General features: G+C 47.0%; 1 protein-coding gene across 1 annotated transcript in view; it reads right to left on the reverse strand.

The window, feature by feature from the left end:
• LOC125945530 (uncharacterized) overlaps positions 1-15674 on the reverse strand; it is a 32887-nt gene extending 17213 nt beyond the window's left edge. Inside the window, exons 1-3 of the mRNA XM_049667360.1 lie at positions 15359-15674; positions 9945-10307; positions 7402-7534 (exon numbers count right to left, since the gene is read on the reverse strand). The gene's annotated coding sequence lies outside the window, so the exon portion shown is untranslated. The remainder of the gene's footprint in view (positions 1-7401; positions 7535-9944; positions 10308-15358) is intronic.
• Positions 15675-18198: the final 2524 nt, after the last annotated feature.

An 18198-nucleotide genomic window follows, 5' to 3' on the forward strand; every position in this document is an offset into this window, starting at 1 on the left:
ACTATAGCTTGGTGACCCGGACGTGGTTTACTGAACCACCATCACGTCCCCCAAGCTATCACCACCTAATCCAATTTTGTAAAATGGAGCTTCCAGTAATAACTTTCTGTGGTGTGAATATCGTCTGCATGATAAAAAGTAACGTTCTATTGATTCAATTTCCTTACAGTTGTGACATAAGGGGACATCGTGAGACCAGCTCTATGTAAATAAAAATTCAATTGCGGGATGCGACAGCGTAGTCTGGTGTAAGTAACTTCCAACTGCCGAGAAGAGCACCACTGTTTATTCCAGCAAAAACCGAGATGCTGAAAGTCTGGAGATGGTTTCAGCGGTAAGTTGCTTAAATCATTTTGCAAACAAAATTTTCTGTATCTCGATGCAGTGACCTAAGAAGTGTCCGGTAAAACAGGGATCAAAGGCCCACTTAGAGACGTTCTTGCTAATAAATCTGCCATTTCGTTTAGATATAAACCGCGGTGGCCAGGAACCCACAGCAAGTTAATTTTTTGTAAACTTTTAGTGAAACAAGCTAAGGAGAGCTGCATTCGTTTCCGTGGAAAGCGACACAAATACCGATAGAGAATCTAACTACGACAGCTGTTGATTGATTCGCAGGAAGTTTACGTAGCGCTAGGACAATGGTCAATAATTCTGCTATGAAAATAGGTGTGTAATCTGGAAGGCGAATAGAAAAGGACCAATTAAGAGAAGGAGAGAAAATGGTCTATTGTCTCCGCTTCGCCACAGAGTGAGCATAATGGTGAGGGGATCAGACAAGACCTGTGTAAGTAAGTGTTTAACGTAGGGATACGGCAGGGCGCAGCCTCGTGATGGCCACTTCAATTTTCCGGGTTTGGCAAAAATCTCTGTGCCAAGAAGATGTCTATAATCCAAAGAATTAGAGCAGAGCCTGACACGGCCTGCATAATGACACTCCTGTGAAATCTAGCAGCAGTGACATGAGCAGTCAAAGGACAATACGAAAAAAATTGGTCCGGTTATCGATGCCTTGGCTAGAGAATCTGCTATTTCATTTATAAAAGTCCTTTATGGCCAGGCACCCAAATTCAACGCAAACTTCTCAAATAACCAGGTGCCAATGAATGAAGCGTCCTCAATACGCGAGAGTCACAAGAAGCAGTGAGGGATGAGCACAATGATAATTAATCAGTGAATATCACGACAGACCTAATAGATGTGTCTAATTTGCGTAGAGCCAGCACCACCGCCATGAATTCGGCTAAAAAGATGGGTATAAAATCCGGCAGCCGAAGAGAAAATCTCCAATCGAGACTAGGGGAAAATATACCAACACCTGTGCAGATTCCAGCCGGCGTTATTAGGTGGCCTCCCGCTGTCAGGATATCGGGTCCTTGCCAGGCCGTCTTCACCTTCTTCAACTTGGCGGCGAACTGGCCACTGAAGATGAAATAGTTGGCTTCAGTGTCGACGAGAGCGGTGACGTTATGACCACCGATTAGCACGTCTATATAAACAAATTGGGTCAGTAGAGACCGTCGTCTAGCGTTGCGGTTAAGTCGTGGCGCCGAATCACGGCTGCGTCGGCTTGCTCCGCTGCTGCTACGTCGCGTCGGCAGGTCTTCGTTCGGAGGCGAATTGTTGTCAAGGCTTTTGCCAGGAGGTGTGCCGATACCGCGTTGTGATGATGCGCGAATCATCGTCTTCGTCGGCGGAATCGGTATTGCGTCGTACAGCAACCGCACCTCCATCGGTTGCTGCTTTTAGTTTCCCGGATAGGGGCTCACGGACCGGCCTCGGGCTTGGCCAGTGTGGCGCGTTGCGCGTTGACGGCGAATCCCTCCTAAGCCCATCTCGCGGTATGGGCATCGGCGGTAGACATGGCCGGCTTCCCCGCAGTGATAGCGCGGGCGGTGGTCGGCGGGCGCGCCAAATTTCCGTCTTTCTCTGGTAGCTGCGCTGGGCGACGGGCGGGCGCGCTGGCGGCCGCGGCGGGGGAGGACGAAACTGCATCGTTACGGGGCCCTCGTGCGGGCGCGGAGGGGGACCTTGACTGCGGGCGACGGCGGCATATGGCATTGCTTCCGGCTGGGGTTGCAATCGGCTGCACATCGGGAACTCCCAGTGAGCGCTGAATTTCTTCTTTGTGCGATGTCAGCGATAGATGCTACTTGAGGCTGCGACCTGTGAAAGAGCTTCTTCCGTGCCTCGCGAACGATCGCTCTGATGGTCTCGCCCAGGTCGCCGCTGCCAAATGCTTGAACGTCAATGTTGTTCACGGCCAGTGTTAGGCGATTATATTGCCTTGTCCGCATGTCGCGCGTCTTTTCAATGGTTGTGGCCTCGGAAACAAATTCAGCAGCAGTCTTGGGTGGGTTGCGTATCATTCCGCCGAAGAGCTCTTGCTTGACACCCCTCATCAAGAAGCGAACTTTATTCTCTTCTGGCACGTTGGGGTCGGCGTGCTTGAACCGGCGAGCCATCTCCTCCGTGGAGAACTTCGGCACTTTCCGTGCGGACGCTTGTAAAGGTCTGCAGGAAGCCGTGGCGGAACATGTCCCATGTTGTCAAGGTCGACTCCCGATTCTCGAACTTCGTCCTGGCGGCATCTTCCAATGAGAAGACATGGCGCCGCTTGTCGTCGCTGTTCCAGTTGTTCAATACGGCGACCCTTTCATTCGTCCCCAGCCAGCTTTCCGGATCCTCAAATGTTGATCCGCGGAACTTCGGTGGATCCCGGCGGTGCTGTGACACGAACGTTGTAGGCGGCACTGGTGCTGTCATTGTTGCTGCGGTCGTGGCCGTGAACTTCCTGGTCTTTTCGGGAAGAGGTCTGTACTCCGGGGGCTGGTTTCGTAGCCTGAGGCTAGCGCGATGGTCCGGGACAACGTTCCAAAGTTCCAGGTCTCAGAGTAATCCCTAGTTCCCCCGCGTGTCTTCCATAATGTAATAGACAATTCTCGTCGCTCATACAATCAGATTACATAAGCGACGGTGACAACAGACAACGGATAGAAGCATCGATATCGCCGATGTGGCTCAGTCAGCTTAGGCGTTGCGCTGCTGAGCACGAGATCGCGGGATCGAATCCCGGCCGCGGCGGCCGCATTTCGATGGAGGCGAAACGCAAAAAAGCCCGTGTGCTTGCGTTGTAGTGCACGTTAAAGAAGCCCAGGTGGACACAATTAATCCGTAGCCCTCCACTACGGCATGCCTCATAATCAGAACTGGTTTTGGCATGTAAAACCCCAGAGAGAAGATATCGTTCGAGAAACATCCGATACATGCAGGCGCGTCCTGTGCCTAACGATAACGTTTAAAATTTGTTAGCCGGTGAAAAGCGGTCACCGGTAAAAGATAAACATTTACACGTGTCGATATATTCAATATGCGGCCGCCAGTTAAAAGTTCCGTTTAATAACACCAAGGTACTTGAGTGACTCTACTCGGATATATCTTCTAGGTGATAGTTAAGCGATATGTGTACTGGGTCGCTAACGGGATAAAGAAGGATCGTACACATATTAACATTCAGGTTTAAGTGCAAGCTATCCAGCCAGCCTTCCAGTTCCCTGAGAAACGACTGTGAAATTTCGTAAACGGAGTAAGTACATGTGACTAGCCATAGCAAAAAAGGCAATGTCTTCAGCATAAACATAGGTACTGACACCTGGACGAACGAGGATTGTGTTCAGTGAAATATTAAATGATACTGGAGAAAGCACCGATCCCTGAGGCACACCTCTTGTTTGCTTGTGTTTAATAGAGGAAAAACGACTCTGAAAACAATAGAATTCCCTGTAATTTAAAAATTCATTTACCCATGCTACAACATAACCTGGAAAGCCGTGGCTCTCTAACCGAATTATTTAAAAATTTTACGTTCAATACTTTCATAAGCTTTATATATCTAAGGTAACTAAAGTCGCATACGGGAACGGCTGTCTTTCAGCGCACCCTAGCGGAATCTTTCCACTTGTGAGGCTGTATCGCCGTCTCATGACTAGTTTCGATATCAGCTTGGCGTTTTCGATCGAGTTTTCATTAATTTGGGTTAATGAATGCGTTAACGCATTAGGTACCAGCGTGACCATATGGTCGCGCAGATGTGCACGAAGCATTTCGATTTATACATGTTTAAAAAAACGCACCCCAGTTGCCCCAACGTGCCTTTCGAGAGCTTAGAATACAGATTACAGACACCAGGCGGCACAAATTGTCTATGTATATTTGGGAGGTGTTGAAGAAGGCAGGAAATAGTAAGTGCAGCTCTTCACGTCGATATTCAACGCTCGCGTAGGGTAAATGTCTTTTTTTCCCCGTATTCATTTGAGCAATAGCATGATCCACATGTCTCGGCTATACCTCATGCAATATGCGACTTCCGGTGATAATTTGGGATAGATTAATGTTCATTTATTCGGTGTACGAGCGAGTAATTGTACATGTTGCCATATGGGCACAGCGGGCCTTTGGGCTCCCGTTATTTCCAACGCCAGCCCATGCGTACGAAGAGCACGCGCTTTCCGACAACGGGATAATCATTGTGCGCTGGATGGGCAACTCTGTTGTAACAATTGCAAGCACCGTACACGGTGTAGAGCCCGTGTCATCTACAGACAGGCATTCCTGTGCACAGAAGATGATCAACGTGCCTCGTCCAGATGCTGTTGCCCGATATAACTGCTCTATGGGAGGCACAGACCAGGTGCATGCAAACATAGGGGCCTACCGGATTGCAAATCGTGACAAGAAATGGTGGTGTCCAATATTCACTTGACTTTGGGAAGTGGCGATAATTCGCAGCACAGGCTCTAACATCACGCTGCTTCAATTCCGGAGGCACATCGCCAAAAACTATCTCACAAGGCGGAAATAACATCAAAGCCTGGTGACATTGCTTTTTTGTAGTGCACGATATGACAAAGTGGCCCACTTTGTTGCAACCATAGCTAACGGGAAAAGGCGCTGGTGCGCTGGAGACAATTGCAACAGCACGGTTCGTACACAGTGCGCTAAACGTGAGATCGGGATGTACATAACGTGCTTCGAACCATACCATACTAAAGTGTCCCACAGGTCGATAATTATAGTTGTTGCAATGTATCTACGCCTGAAATAAAATTTGTCACATTGTGCTTTTTTTTTTTTTTTGTAGACCAGGGGACCAGCGTGACCATATGATCACTGGCCATATTTTGTAAACTAAGAGCACGTTCACAATGAAAACTTTTATGTGACTTACTTAGATGCAAATATGATAGAAAATAACATTTGTTGCGACAAAACACGGGAAAAAAGAAACCCGTCCATAACGGGTTAATTCATGATGCTTTCATGACGAGGAACGATATCCAGGGTCCGTAAAGTGTTCCGCACTTAAAAGGAACACGATTGATAGTGAAGGTCGAGCATGCTGTTCGCGAGTTAGGTAGGAATTATAATTCTCAATTGTCGCAGAAAGTCGCGAAAAACCTTATGTCGGGCCAACTTGCGGTGAAACCTTGGTACTAGAGATTGATGCACTCAGGTTAATGCACGTGAGTTGGCCGTTATTAAGTGCACCACAGTTATTGTTTGAAATCGCAGTTTTCGTGTTGAAGGGGTGTTCGCCATTGCCATTTATTCTATGCGCATTAGGAGATGAATAAGAAGTTCACGGTAACAAGCGGCGCTGCCTTCGCGGGCTCATCAGTTAAGACTGCTTCGAGGTGGAGCGAAATTCAGGTAGGAAAAAAGTTTTTGAGCTTCTTGTATGCAACTCATGAAAAGGTGTGCGCATAGGTGCACACACACACAAACGCGCACACAATTAAAGTCCTTTGGTATTTGGTAAGGATGCGGCAAACTAGTCGCTATTTGTTGGTTTTTCTTAACGTGGTTTCTTTTAAATGAAATAATAATACCTGCCAACGAGGATTTGTAGAGATGGAATGGTAACAGGATTTTCTAGCAGCTTTTTTTGCCATTACATGTTCATGAGACTGGTGTTACTTGTTTAAGTAGAGCGTCTGTGGTGAAAAGAGGAACATTGCTTGTGTTAATCGTTTGTAAATGTTACCCAAAAAGTCTCGAACTTTGGGCTACCAGACGGCGAAACCGCGCTATTTCTCCCGGGCTTTTCTCTTTCAATATTACTCGCAATCTTTAACCTCCCGAATTACAAAAAAAAAAAAAAAACAGATATTGAGTCGCCATCACGGTCACGCGGAAGTGGATATTCAGGGAAGCTGTTCAAAACCAGCGCTACAATTGCTGACAGAGTTATAATACAATGTTTTATTGCTTTAGAGTAACGGTAGTAATGGTAATTTAGAATAATATTAGTGATGGCAGTAATGGTAATTTCAGCAGAACGTCGCCACTGGGCGTATTGCCGTTTCTTTTCCCTTTGTCGCTCTCGTATACACACTGCTCCTCGGGAGTCCTAACTATCCGTTGTCTACCGTAGCGGTGCTGGAACAACAATGAAATCAGTTGCTAGGCTGGTTCTTTTGTATGTCAAAGGCTTAATGGCGTCACTCCACACGTCGCAAGCTGCCGTCGCTGCGGCAGCTTGCTCAACAGTAGTCTTTACCGGAAAACGTATGTGGAAAGCACTACGTACTTCGCATGGTGATCAGGAGCTCCTTACCATCAATCATGTGGTTTGGAGGCCTGTATTGCCTTGTTCTTCATTGACACATATGATGTTCTTTATGTTGTATGCGTGATACCAAACAATGCATGCACTTTTCGCTTGAATCGCTGAACGTTTGTTTTTATATTTTTCGTGAGGACGATGTCGCTTACATTCCCGACCAACTAGAGGCTAACAGCTTAGCTGTAATATAAAACTCGAAAACGAAGGACCCTACACATGCTCCGTCTGATCGGTCGATTCACAGGCTTGCCTTTATCTATAGCCATACCATCCCATCTGGGGAGTTCACCGGAAATGAGCGTTAGCTTGTTGCGAGCAAGTCTGTTTGCGCACTGGGACAAGCATAACATGCGCTTACTGTTGTTCTTGACCATCGCACGCGCGAAAGGGGTAAACAAAAGCGCATGAGCATGCTCGGCTGGTGTTGGCACAACCCAAACTATAGCCACGCGAAAACGTGACCATACTGCGTTGTCGTCTGCTCATCCTCCTCGAGGCGTTTCTCTCACTGATCGCTGTGTGGCGCTACCATCCACAGCTGTGGGGCGTCTGAAGGTTTAGGTGCTGGGGTCTAGCGAAAAAAAAAAAAAGACTGTCCTCACTCTAGGGCCATTAAAGCGAATAGTTTTCTACAAGAACTCGGCTACTCGCTCACATTGACAACCGTCATCGATCACTACTGCAAGATTTGTTCTGTATATTTCTAAAATCCGAGATTCAAAGAATCTGTTTGCAAAAGAATGGTTACAGAAACAGAAATGTTAACATTTACTCACCTATTTGGATGAGTGGCGCGCCCCAGGCTGAAGAAATGAAATACGCGTGGATGATCTCCTTTCCCACTCCAAGGACGCACATGAAGATGATGAATGTCAAATGTGTGTTCTTCATGAAAATCAGTGACTTCGTCTGCAATAGAAAATTCAGAAGGTAAATTTTCTGTCCGTCTGCAGCAAATCATTGTGATGCACTGAAAGTGGCTACGGCTTGTTTGCACAGCATGGCGTAGACAACAGTGACGTCAGAGATGCGTTGGTGTAAAGAAGCTCTACAGTGAGTGACTTTGCATGGTATCTCGCAAATTACGTGATAGGCTAATCTCGCGTTTCATTCTAAAAAAATTATTGACGGGCGTGTGCATTGAGAAATGCCATAGGCTGCTATGAAAAAGGGCACCCTGGGAGTAATAAAGTGTTCCTCAATTTTGTGGTAAATACCTTGACAAAACATGGATGAGTCTAATAAACAAACATGTTGTAAAGGTAATGACATTGCGAATAATTACTAATGTCACTTCATGAAGCCCTGCCGTCTTTTGACGAAAGAAATTTAGCTTTGAGCACTTCTATGCAGAATACATGTGTCATTCTCGCTATCCATTAGACGGTTTTAGTGTCGCCTATAGTATTAAACGTAAGCACTTGCGTGATACACACTGGGCCACTTCGATTTTCCCGCTTCTGGCTATTCGAGGGCTGCCAGAGACAACCAGGACTATTTTCGTCTGGCTGATCTCTGGTTCTCTGGCTAGCTCAAAAAAAGAGGCGGCAAGTGCTCGCCGCCATCTTCGTGAGGACTTTTTACCTCGCTCAGCCAACTGGCTATAGACGATCACCTTCGGATCGTATTACTTCCAGCGTTATCTTTCTAAGGTTCTAACGCACCGTTCCGCCTTGCGATGCGATATGATCGGCGGCGAACCAGTTGAAGCTTTCTTTTGTGTGCGTGTCCCGTGAAGGCTTGTTACCTGCCGTGAACAGCGCGCCGCGCTCTCATGCGTGCATCCTATGTGCATCCTATTTCGCGCAAGTTGTAGACGCTCTGCTCATTTCGTTCTGCCCCACACATTGCTGTGCCTTTTTGGTTCATCGTTATCTGGTGGCATCCCCTTTTCACATCCCCCGGCGTCCCTCGCACATCCCTCGCCAACTGCATAGGTTGCCTGCACTCGTCATGAAATCACGACGACGAGATGTTTCCCAAAATTCCTGCAAAAAATTCCGCAAAAAGGAGTCGAGTAAAATGGTTCACAGGTGCCCAGAAAGCAGACCGAGCCTACCGCCTCCGAAAGCCTCCTTATTGGCGATGTGAAGTGTTGTGCTTCCTGCCAGTCCATGCAGCTAGTACATTCAATCGGCCAAGAAGTGCGTGGTTGGCTATTTAGGAGACGGGGGAGGGGGAGGCGGGAAGGTTAGCACTTTTCGAGTGTTAGCACACACGTATAAGAATGCATGAATGGCTAGGATATTTTGGTATAGCTGTATAAAAGAAAGTCGACACACAATGGTGGAAAATGGAACTAGGCCTAATTATAACCAATAAATATTACGCTAACACGACAGCGCCACTGTCGTGTTAATTGTTCAATAGAAAATTACGAGATGCATTAATGACATATTCGACAGGCGTGTGAGAGATAAGGCTAGATATGATAGTATACGGAACAGCAAAGAAAGAAAGGAATAATTTAATGATAATTCGAAGCGCAAGCCACTACTTTCAGAGCAAGGTGCAGGGTGTCGGAACAATCGAAGTTTGAAAATTCACCGACGATTACGATATTTCCTAATACCAAATTTGAGCGCAGCTCCATAAGTGTCTCCATTTCGCGATATATTGGCTGGCGCGGACAATCTGGCTCGTGCGGCATGTTGCAGACGGAACGAGGTTCGCTAATCGGGATATCACGAGAGGCACCGCGTGGGTGACGCGTGGGCGCTATCCACAGCAGCCGCCGCAGACAGACCTCCGTTCATGCAGCGCTCATACAGACGACGCGCGCTACTCTAGCGCCATCTCGTAGCTATCGTCGCCGCAAGCCCGTCTTGCGCGGCACTTGTGTTCTCACGCTTTCGCCATAGCCTCCTCCTCCGCTTTCCTCCTCATGGTATCCTCCTCAGCTGTGATCCACAATAGGTCTTACGTCATTTTTTCCGCCGAGGTATGCAGCTCGCTTTTTCGCGAACTGCGACGTATGGACGGGCTCTTGTTACGGTGATGTTACACCGCCATCACAGCAATATCTGAGTGGCCTAACTACTGTAATGCAAGTACCAGCTAAGAATGGCAGTGTTTCAGCCGCCTGAGGAGGCCGATTTGCGAGTACATTGAGTGACTGTTGTGCACGCCTCCTGCTCTCTGGAAAACCCAGCTGCAAGTACATAATTACCAACTAGAGAATAAAAGATCACATCAGTCACTCTTTAAGATGCGTCATGTGTGTACAACGGCCAATCGCTTTCCCCACATGGCGTCCTTGAAAAAATATGCTCTAATTGATCACAAACATCGGTCACAAGTTTACCATGGAAATACATACCATGGAATTGATGGGATGAACGTGTTGGAGAACCGTTGTGGTTCTTTCTACTGCCAGATGGGTCATTATGACGTGACCTGCCACAATGATGGCGTGTAAATGGAGATGATCCTCTGCCGAGATGTAGGGCAAGATGATGAGCAGGACGTCGGGCAAGACGGTGCCGTATTTAACACTGCGTGCCTTGTCCCACAATTCCTCGTCAACCACTTCCATCTGGTCGAATATATCCAAGACATGTTTGCTTATCCTTCGCTGAATAAGGTGGTGACTCTCGGCCAACACTACCAAGAGACTGGTCCAGAAGACCCGGGTACGGCCGTACGTCAGGGCTGCAGACACTGTCGGCAGGGGCGCCAGCACCTGAGAGTGGCAAATAATTAGGACAACGTTAAGAGCAAAGTAATAACGGCACTTCGGAAGTGTGAACACCAAATGACACAAAACATTGCTTCTGGGCAAGAACACAATACGGCTGCCATGTCCTCGGGGGGAGCGGGGCATGGCAGGCATATTGGCAGCTGGGGGGGGGGGGGGGGGGGGGGGGGTTCGGATCTATGAGTGGCGCCATTGCGGTGCACTGGGGATTGCGGCGCACAACGCGGGGTTCTTCAACACACACCAAAACCACAGTGAACGCATGCGGCCGCCGGCGCCGGGAATTTAGTTTCGTGCAGGGTGCTCATGAGTCGAGTGTCGTGTCCACTGAGCCATTGCTACGTGCAGGTAAAAGCCGGGAATTGCAGTCTTGAGATACCTTTCCCGAGCAGATACGCAAACATGCATTACGCACCTCTTCCGTGCAAGGTGTGAGAAGAGGTGTAAGGTGGTACAATCTGTCTTCCACCGCCACCTGAAAGTAGGTGGCCACCGCTACTTGACCGCCTGCCACGTAAGCGACACGAGCTGCCATTACGTAAATGATGATGATGATGAACCTCTATTATGGCTCGTACCCAATGTGGATTTAGATCCTTGGGACAAACTGGCACGTACCCACTGCTATGTCTTTTTTCTCTAAAAACAAATTCCTTACAAGTTGAAACTGATTTTTCATATATTTTTTTTCCAAAACACGCAACACTTCTTCCATCGCGCATACTTGAAGGTCTCCTTCGTGATCAGATTAGTCAATTTCCGTCTCTCTTGGTTATTTCCACGGAAGCAACAAAATCTAGGGAAGGCCGGATTGGGCATCTTTTCAAATATTTGGCTCTCCGCCTCTCCGATTACACCACAATATTTCTCGCAGAATTTCTGGGAATTATCCTGGCAATCAGAAAATTGGGTCCATAGAATATAAAGTAAAAAACAGTCAGGAAGCCCTTTATGCTGCGCCTAAAGGACCTTAAGGCGAAAGCCCTAGTCATGCTCATGACTATGACTTCGACCATAAACCTTTAGCCTGTTCCTTCACATAGTACCACATCCCAACCCATTCCATTGGTTTTGAGTGTTAATCTTTTTTCGCTCAGTCCTTGTCATTTTGCTGAGTCATGCTAATTGAAGACAAGTCTTTCCTTCTCTTAGTGCTCACGTCCGAACATAATCCAGTGGTTTTCGAGTGTTTTATCATTTTTGCCGAGTCATCGTCATTTTTGCTGAGTCATCCTCATGACCGACTTCTATCATCGTCCTTTGGTGCCCATTTCGAACCCATTCCAGTGGTATTTCAGTGTTAATCACTTTTCGCTGAGTCATTGTCACTTTGGATGGATTCACTTCAGAATGGATTCGCAACAACTTTTTTTTTCTCTCTTCGCACAACCAGGAGGTGCTCTTGGAGGAAGTAGCCTCTACTTATCCAAGGTAGAGTGGTCTTATTTTGATCAAGTTAGCGCTCCACTTGGTTCCGCTAGACAAGCTTGCACCGGGTACAGCAGCATACGACAACGTTAACTTTGCACCGCGCGCAAAGACTATCAAATGCATTTTGCGTTATACCAAAACGCTTGTTTTGTGGTTTGACTTTACTTGCTTAACGTTCAGATATCTCCAATAGCATTGTTACCTACAATTATTGCTGACCAAGCGACTGAGAGAGCTGAACATGCTCCAACAGTCAAACGTGCCAGTGATATCACAAGTTATCGTTCTCTAGTTCATATCTCTACTTAGTGTCGTCGTTCACCTGTCACAGGGAGTGTGCCAGCTTCACTGATATGCTGACAAGTTCGGCATTTCTGAAGGAGAGCATGTCTGCACCTGTGAAGTCATTGTGAAATACGTCTTCCCAAAACTCAGCCTGATTCCGGTATAGCGAAATTTCGCAAAGAGGAGTCCAAGAAAATGGTTCGCACGTGCTCAGAAAGCAAACCGAGCGTATACCGCCTCCAAGATCCTGCTTATTGGCAATGTGAAGTGTTGTGCTTCCTGCCAGCCCCTTCAACTGCTACTGTCAACCAGCCAAGGGTTGCGTGGTTGGCTATTTAGGAGACGGGGGGAGGGGAGGCGGGAGGTTGAGCACATTTCGAGTGTTAGCAAAAACGTAAGAGAATGTATGGATGGCAAGGATAATTTGGTATAACTGTATAAAAGAAAGGTCGACCTACAATGGGGGAAAATGGAACTAGGCGTAATTTTAACCGTTAAATATTACGCTAACAACAGGAGAGAGCGGCATAGCAAATAATTGCTTAATGCAAAATTAGAGATGTAATAATGACATATTGAACAGGCGTCTCAGAGATAAGGCAGGACATCGAAGTATACGGAACAGCAAATAATGAGAGGAAGAAAATTGAATGATAATTCGAAGCGCAAGCCACTACTTTCAGAGCCAGGTGCAGGGTGTCAGAACAATCCAAGTTTGAAAATTAAATGACGATTACGATACTTCCTAATGCAAAATTTGAACGCAGCTCTATACGCGTTTCTATTTCGCGATATATTGGGTAGCGCGGACAATCGGTCTTGTGTGACACGTTGCAAACGGAGCGAGGTTCGCTAATCGGGGTATCACGAGAGGCACCGCGTGGGTGTCGCGTGGGCGTAATTCACAGCAGCTGCCGCCGACAGACCTCTGCTCATGAACCGCTCATACAGACGACGCGCGCTACTCTGGCGCTATCTCGTAGCCTTCTTGCGCGGCACTTGTGTTCTCACGCTTTCGCCATAGCCTCCTCCTCCGCTTTCCTCCTCATGGTACCACTGCACCCTCCTCCGCTTCCCTGCTAGCGCTCTCGTCGCTATCGCTGTCTTTCATCTCTCGCTGTACTCCGCGTTCACTTTCATCTTTCGCACCATACATACAAATCGTGTGGACTCCGGGGCATGAGTCCTTACGCGGCAATCAGCAGGCACACGCCTACGCCCGAGCGCATGCACACCGGGAGCCGCGAGATGACCGCGCCGAGCAGTTCCAACCAGAGTCCATACCATTAACCTACACTAACATCCTACAACACTATCGCCTTTCATGAAGAACACTACCCCCACCTCATAATTCTCTGACGCGAGAGGAGGCCGTAATATGGCGAAAACTCCAAACAAACACATATCCACATTTGAGTCTTCACCACGCCATACAACCTGCGCTGTATTCCTATAAATGTCCACACTGTGATCAATGTGCAACACTTTACCACATGGTATGTGCTTGCGCAAACACACCACAGCTAACACCCATAACACTTCACCACACGGCAATGGGAGGCAGCGCTGTCCAGCTCCGACTCGACGGACCAGCTCAACCTGGTCAACCGAGCGAGAAAGGCAGCTAAGGCCGCTGGACTCCTGGACTGAGGGGACCACCCACTGCAGAGCGGGGGAGCTACCTACGCTCGCGTACTCTTTTTATTAAAGTTTATTCTTTCTCTCTCTCTCTCTCTCTCTCTCTCTCTCTCTCATCTTTCGAAGTGCTCGTTCACTCGGTTACGAGGGACAACGCCGACGCCCGCCGAAGGAAAGGGCGAATAAGAGCTGCACTCTGATGAGATCTGCCGATGACGACTTCCATGTGCAGCGTGTAGAAAAAGCTCAAACATGTAGCACATGCATACGCGGGGAGAGAGACACTATGTTTCATTGGGAAAATTAAATTATAAATTAAATTATAAGGTTTTTACGTGCCAAAACCAGTGCTGATTATGAGGCACGCCGTAGTGGGGGACTCCGGAAATTTGGACCACCTGGGGTTCTTTAACGTGCAACTAAATCAAAGTACACGGGTGTTTTCGCATTGGGAGCCATGTACGGGGTGATATATAGTTTTTCGGTTTTCCGAGATATTTGAAAACGTGGGCCTATTTATTTATTATGCGCACGCCTTATTGGCGATACGGGTTGCTGCCCCCTGACGTAGGCACTGCCGAACATTGATTTTGACAGTGCATCGCCCATCAAATTGTTGGTGTAAGAGAAAACTGCGATAAAAGACACCGCTGCTCGCAACGCCAGCGCTAACAAAAACAAAAAACGGGTTCATGTGCTCACCCACGGTAGCGCATGATTCTTCCGTAAAATAATGCATAAGATATATTTTACAGGTGGGTTTTAAGATGAATCGCTTTCTGCCGGCCACCCCTAGCTGCTTTGGAAAATGAATGTGCTTGGCACTGTCGCCTTCAGCGCGCTCTGGAACAACAGCGCCGCGTGTCGCGATTTTGCCGCTCCGGCCGCTAATCAATCGTGTTAAATCATTTTCCGATGGGACTGAACATGATGACACTAAACTGAAGTGGATTATTTTTGTCACCAGTGCAGCAGAGAAGTAAAGCAAAATTTTCTATATTTAATATTATAGTGGTCCGCACGTATGAATTTGAAATGGTCATTGGATATTTATAAACTTCATATTTTCAGCTGGGTTTTGTGGACAAAAAAAGGAGGAAATAGATGATGTGATTCCAGTGTAAAGCCGACAGAAAGCTATAGCCGCAGCAGCAATTTAATACTTGCGAGTACATGCGGCGCCCTTTGAGCACAGGGCGGCGTGAAGTGTTAGATACCTTCTTCGCCGCCCCTCACAACACATGGACATAAAATTCGGCATGGCGCTGTGATCCACAATAGGTCTTACGCCATTTCTTCCCGCCGAGGTATGCAGCTCGCTTTTTCGCGAACTGCGACGTATGGACGGGCTCTTATTACGGTGATGTTACACCGCCGTCACAGCAATATCTGAGTGGCCGAAATACTGTAATGCAAACATCAGCTAAGAATGGCAGTGTTTCAGCCGCCTGAGGAGGGAAATTTGCCAGTATATTGAGTGACTGTTGTACACGCCTCGTCCTCTCTGGAAAACCCAGCTGCAAGTACATAATTACAAACTAGAAAATAAAAGATAACATCCGTCACTCTAAGATGCGTCATGTGTGTACAACGGCCAATCGCTTTCCCACATGGCGTCCTTGAAAAAATATGCTCTAATTCATCACAAACATCGCTCACAAGTTTATCGTGGAAAAACATACCCTGAAGGTGACGGGGTGAACCTCAAGTACACCAGTAGTGCTCTCGCTGGCCATGTGGGTGAAGGTGACATGAGCGCGGACAATGAGAGCGTGCGGGCCAAGGTAAGCCTCCGCGGTCACCCAGGGCAACGCCAAGAGGACCAGGTCTGCCGGCAGTGTGCTGTACTGAATATTTTCCGCCGTCTGCCGGAGCTGGGGCTCAACTTCAACCCTGTCCGTCTCCATCTGATCTATTTTGTCCACAGCATAGCGGCTGAGCTTTTTTTTTGATGAAGTAGTTGCTCACACTGATGACGAGCAATACCATGGTCCAAAAGACCCGGGGCCGGCCGTACGTCAGGGCGGCCGATACCGTCGGCAGGGGAGCCAGAACCTGAGAGTGGCAAATAATTAAGACAACGTTAAGAGCAAAGTAATAATGGCACTTCGGAAGTGTAAACACAAAATGACACAAAACATTGCTGCCAGGCAAGAAAATAATACGGCTGCCATGTCCTCGGGTGGAGGGGGGCATGGCAGGCGTATAGGCAACCGGGGGGTGGTCTATGAGTGACGCCAAAGCGGTGCGTTTCGGATTAATGTCGACAACGCGGGAGAGACGCCTTAGCAGTACGCCCGAGATTATATTCGTTTCGACAACGCGGCGTTCTCTAACGCAGACCAGAACCACAGTGAATGAATGCGGCCGCCGGCACCACGAATTTAGTTTCCTGCAGGATGCTCACGATTGCAGTGTGACGTCCACTGAGCTATTGCTACGCGCAGGTAAAAGCCGCGCACCACAGTCTAGAGATACTTGATACTAGTCACGCAAACATATATTAACTCTTCCGTGAGGGATGTGAGAAGAGGTATTACGCGGTGGTACCTTCTGGCTTCCACCGCCACCTGAAAGTATATGGCCACCGCTACTTCCACGGCTGCCACGTACGCGACAAAGCTGCCGTTTCGCAGATGATGGTGATGATGAACCTCCACCATGGCTCGTACCCACTGAAGTTGTAGATGCAGATCCTTGTGACAAACTGGCACGTACCCACTGCCGTGACTTGTTTCTCTAAAAACAAGTTCGTTAAAGGTGAAACCATTTTTTGATTATATTTTTCCGAAACACTCAAAACTTCTTCCGGCGAGCATACTTGAAGGTCTCCTTTAAGATCATCTTAGTCAGTTTCTGTCTCACTTGAGTTTTTCTACGGACGCAATGCAAAATTTAGAGAAGTCTGGAGTGGGCATCGTCTGGAGTGGGCACTTATTGCTAACTTAGCGGCTGCAAGAGCAGAATTGCTCCAAGATTCGTGAAACGTGCCAAGTGATATCACAAGTTATCGTTCTCTAGTTCATATCTCTACTTAGTGTCGCCGTTCACAGTGTCAAGACAGTGTGCCGGCATCACTGAAATGCTGATAAGTTCGGTATTTCTGCAGGAGAGCATGTCTGCACCCGTCATTGTGAAATCAGTCTTCCCAGAACACAGCCAGATGCCGGTGTGGGTAAGTTGCCAGCACTCGTCATGAAAGCGCGACGCCATGTTTCACAAAACTTCTGCGTCAAACCCCACAAGAAGGAGTCCAAGAAAACGGTTCGCACGTGCTCAGAAAGCAAACCGAGCGTATACCGCCTTCAAGATCCTGCTTATTGGCAATGTGAAGTGTTGTGCTTCCTGCCAGCCCCTTTAACTGCTACTGTCAACCAGCCAAGGGTTGCGTGGTTGGCTATTTAGGAGACGGGGGGAGGGGAGGCGGGAGGTTGAGCACATTTCGAGTGTTAGCACACACGTAAGAGAATGTATGGATGGCAAGGATAATTTGGTATAACTGTATATTTATTTATTTATTTATTTATTTATTTATTTATTTATTTATTTATTTATTTATTTATTTATTATTTATTTATTTATTTATTTATTTATTTATTTATTTATTTATTTATTTATTTATTTATTCAGAGATACCCCGCTTTGCACAAAGGCGTGTAAGCAGGGGGTTACAACTTGGAAAAAACAAATCTTCATTAACACAGCACACTTGGTCACAAGACAATTGATTCCACTCTGTTACTGTTCGAGCAAAAAAGGAATTAGCATAGAGGTTCGTTCTAGTCCGGTATTCTCGAATTTTAAGGTCATGATCAGTTCTTTTAGATATATAATGCGGTGGTTTAAGATAAGTGTCTCTATTAATTCCGGTCTTGTTATTATATATTTGGAATAACAATTTCAAACGCAGTTTTCTTCGGCGAGAGGAGAGCGCTTCCCAATCTAGCTCGCTTTTCATTTGAGTGCAACTCTCCCCTCGCCTGTACCGCCCCAGAACGAACCTTGCCGCTCTATTCTGTAATCTCTCGATTTTGTCAATCAAGGTTTTCTGACGAGGGTCCCAAACACAACACGCATACTCCAAGATAGGACGAACAAAAGAAATATAAGCAGTGTTTTTTAGTATAAATGGTGAGGATTTGAGATTACGTTGAATAAAGTTTAGCGCTCTGGCAGCTTTTGTAACTACATTATTCACATGCGCATTCCAGGAACAATCACTCGAAAACGTCACACCCAGATATTTATATATAAATTGCTGTTTGATAATATCACTATTCAAAAAATAACAGGTTTCAATTTTTTTTCTTTTTTTTCGTGAAAGACACATGAACACATTTGTTCGCATTTAGTTGCATTTTCCACTTCTCACACCATGATACAATATAAAAGAAAGGTCGACCTACAATGGGGGAAAATGGAACTAGGCGTAATCTTAACCGTTAAATATTATGCTAACAACAGGACAGCGGCATAGTAAATAATTGCTTAATGCAAAATTAGAGATGTAATAATGACATAT

The sequence above is a fragment of the Dermacentor silvarum genome, chromosome 5, assembly GCF_013339745.2.
Source record: "Dermacentor silvarum isolate Dsil-2018 chromosome 5, BIME_Dsil_1.4, whole genome shotgun sequence".
NCBI classification, from domain to species: Eukaryota; Metazoa; Arthropoda; class Arachnida; order Ixodida; family Ixodidae; genus Dermacentor; species Dermacentor silvarum.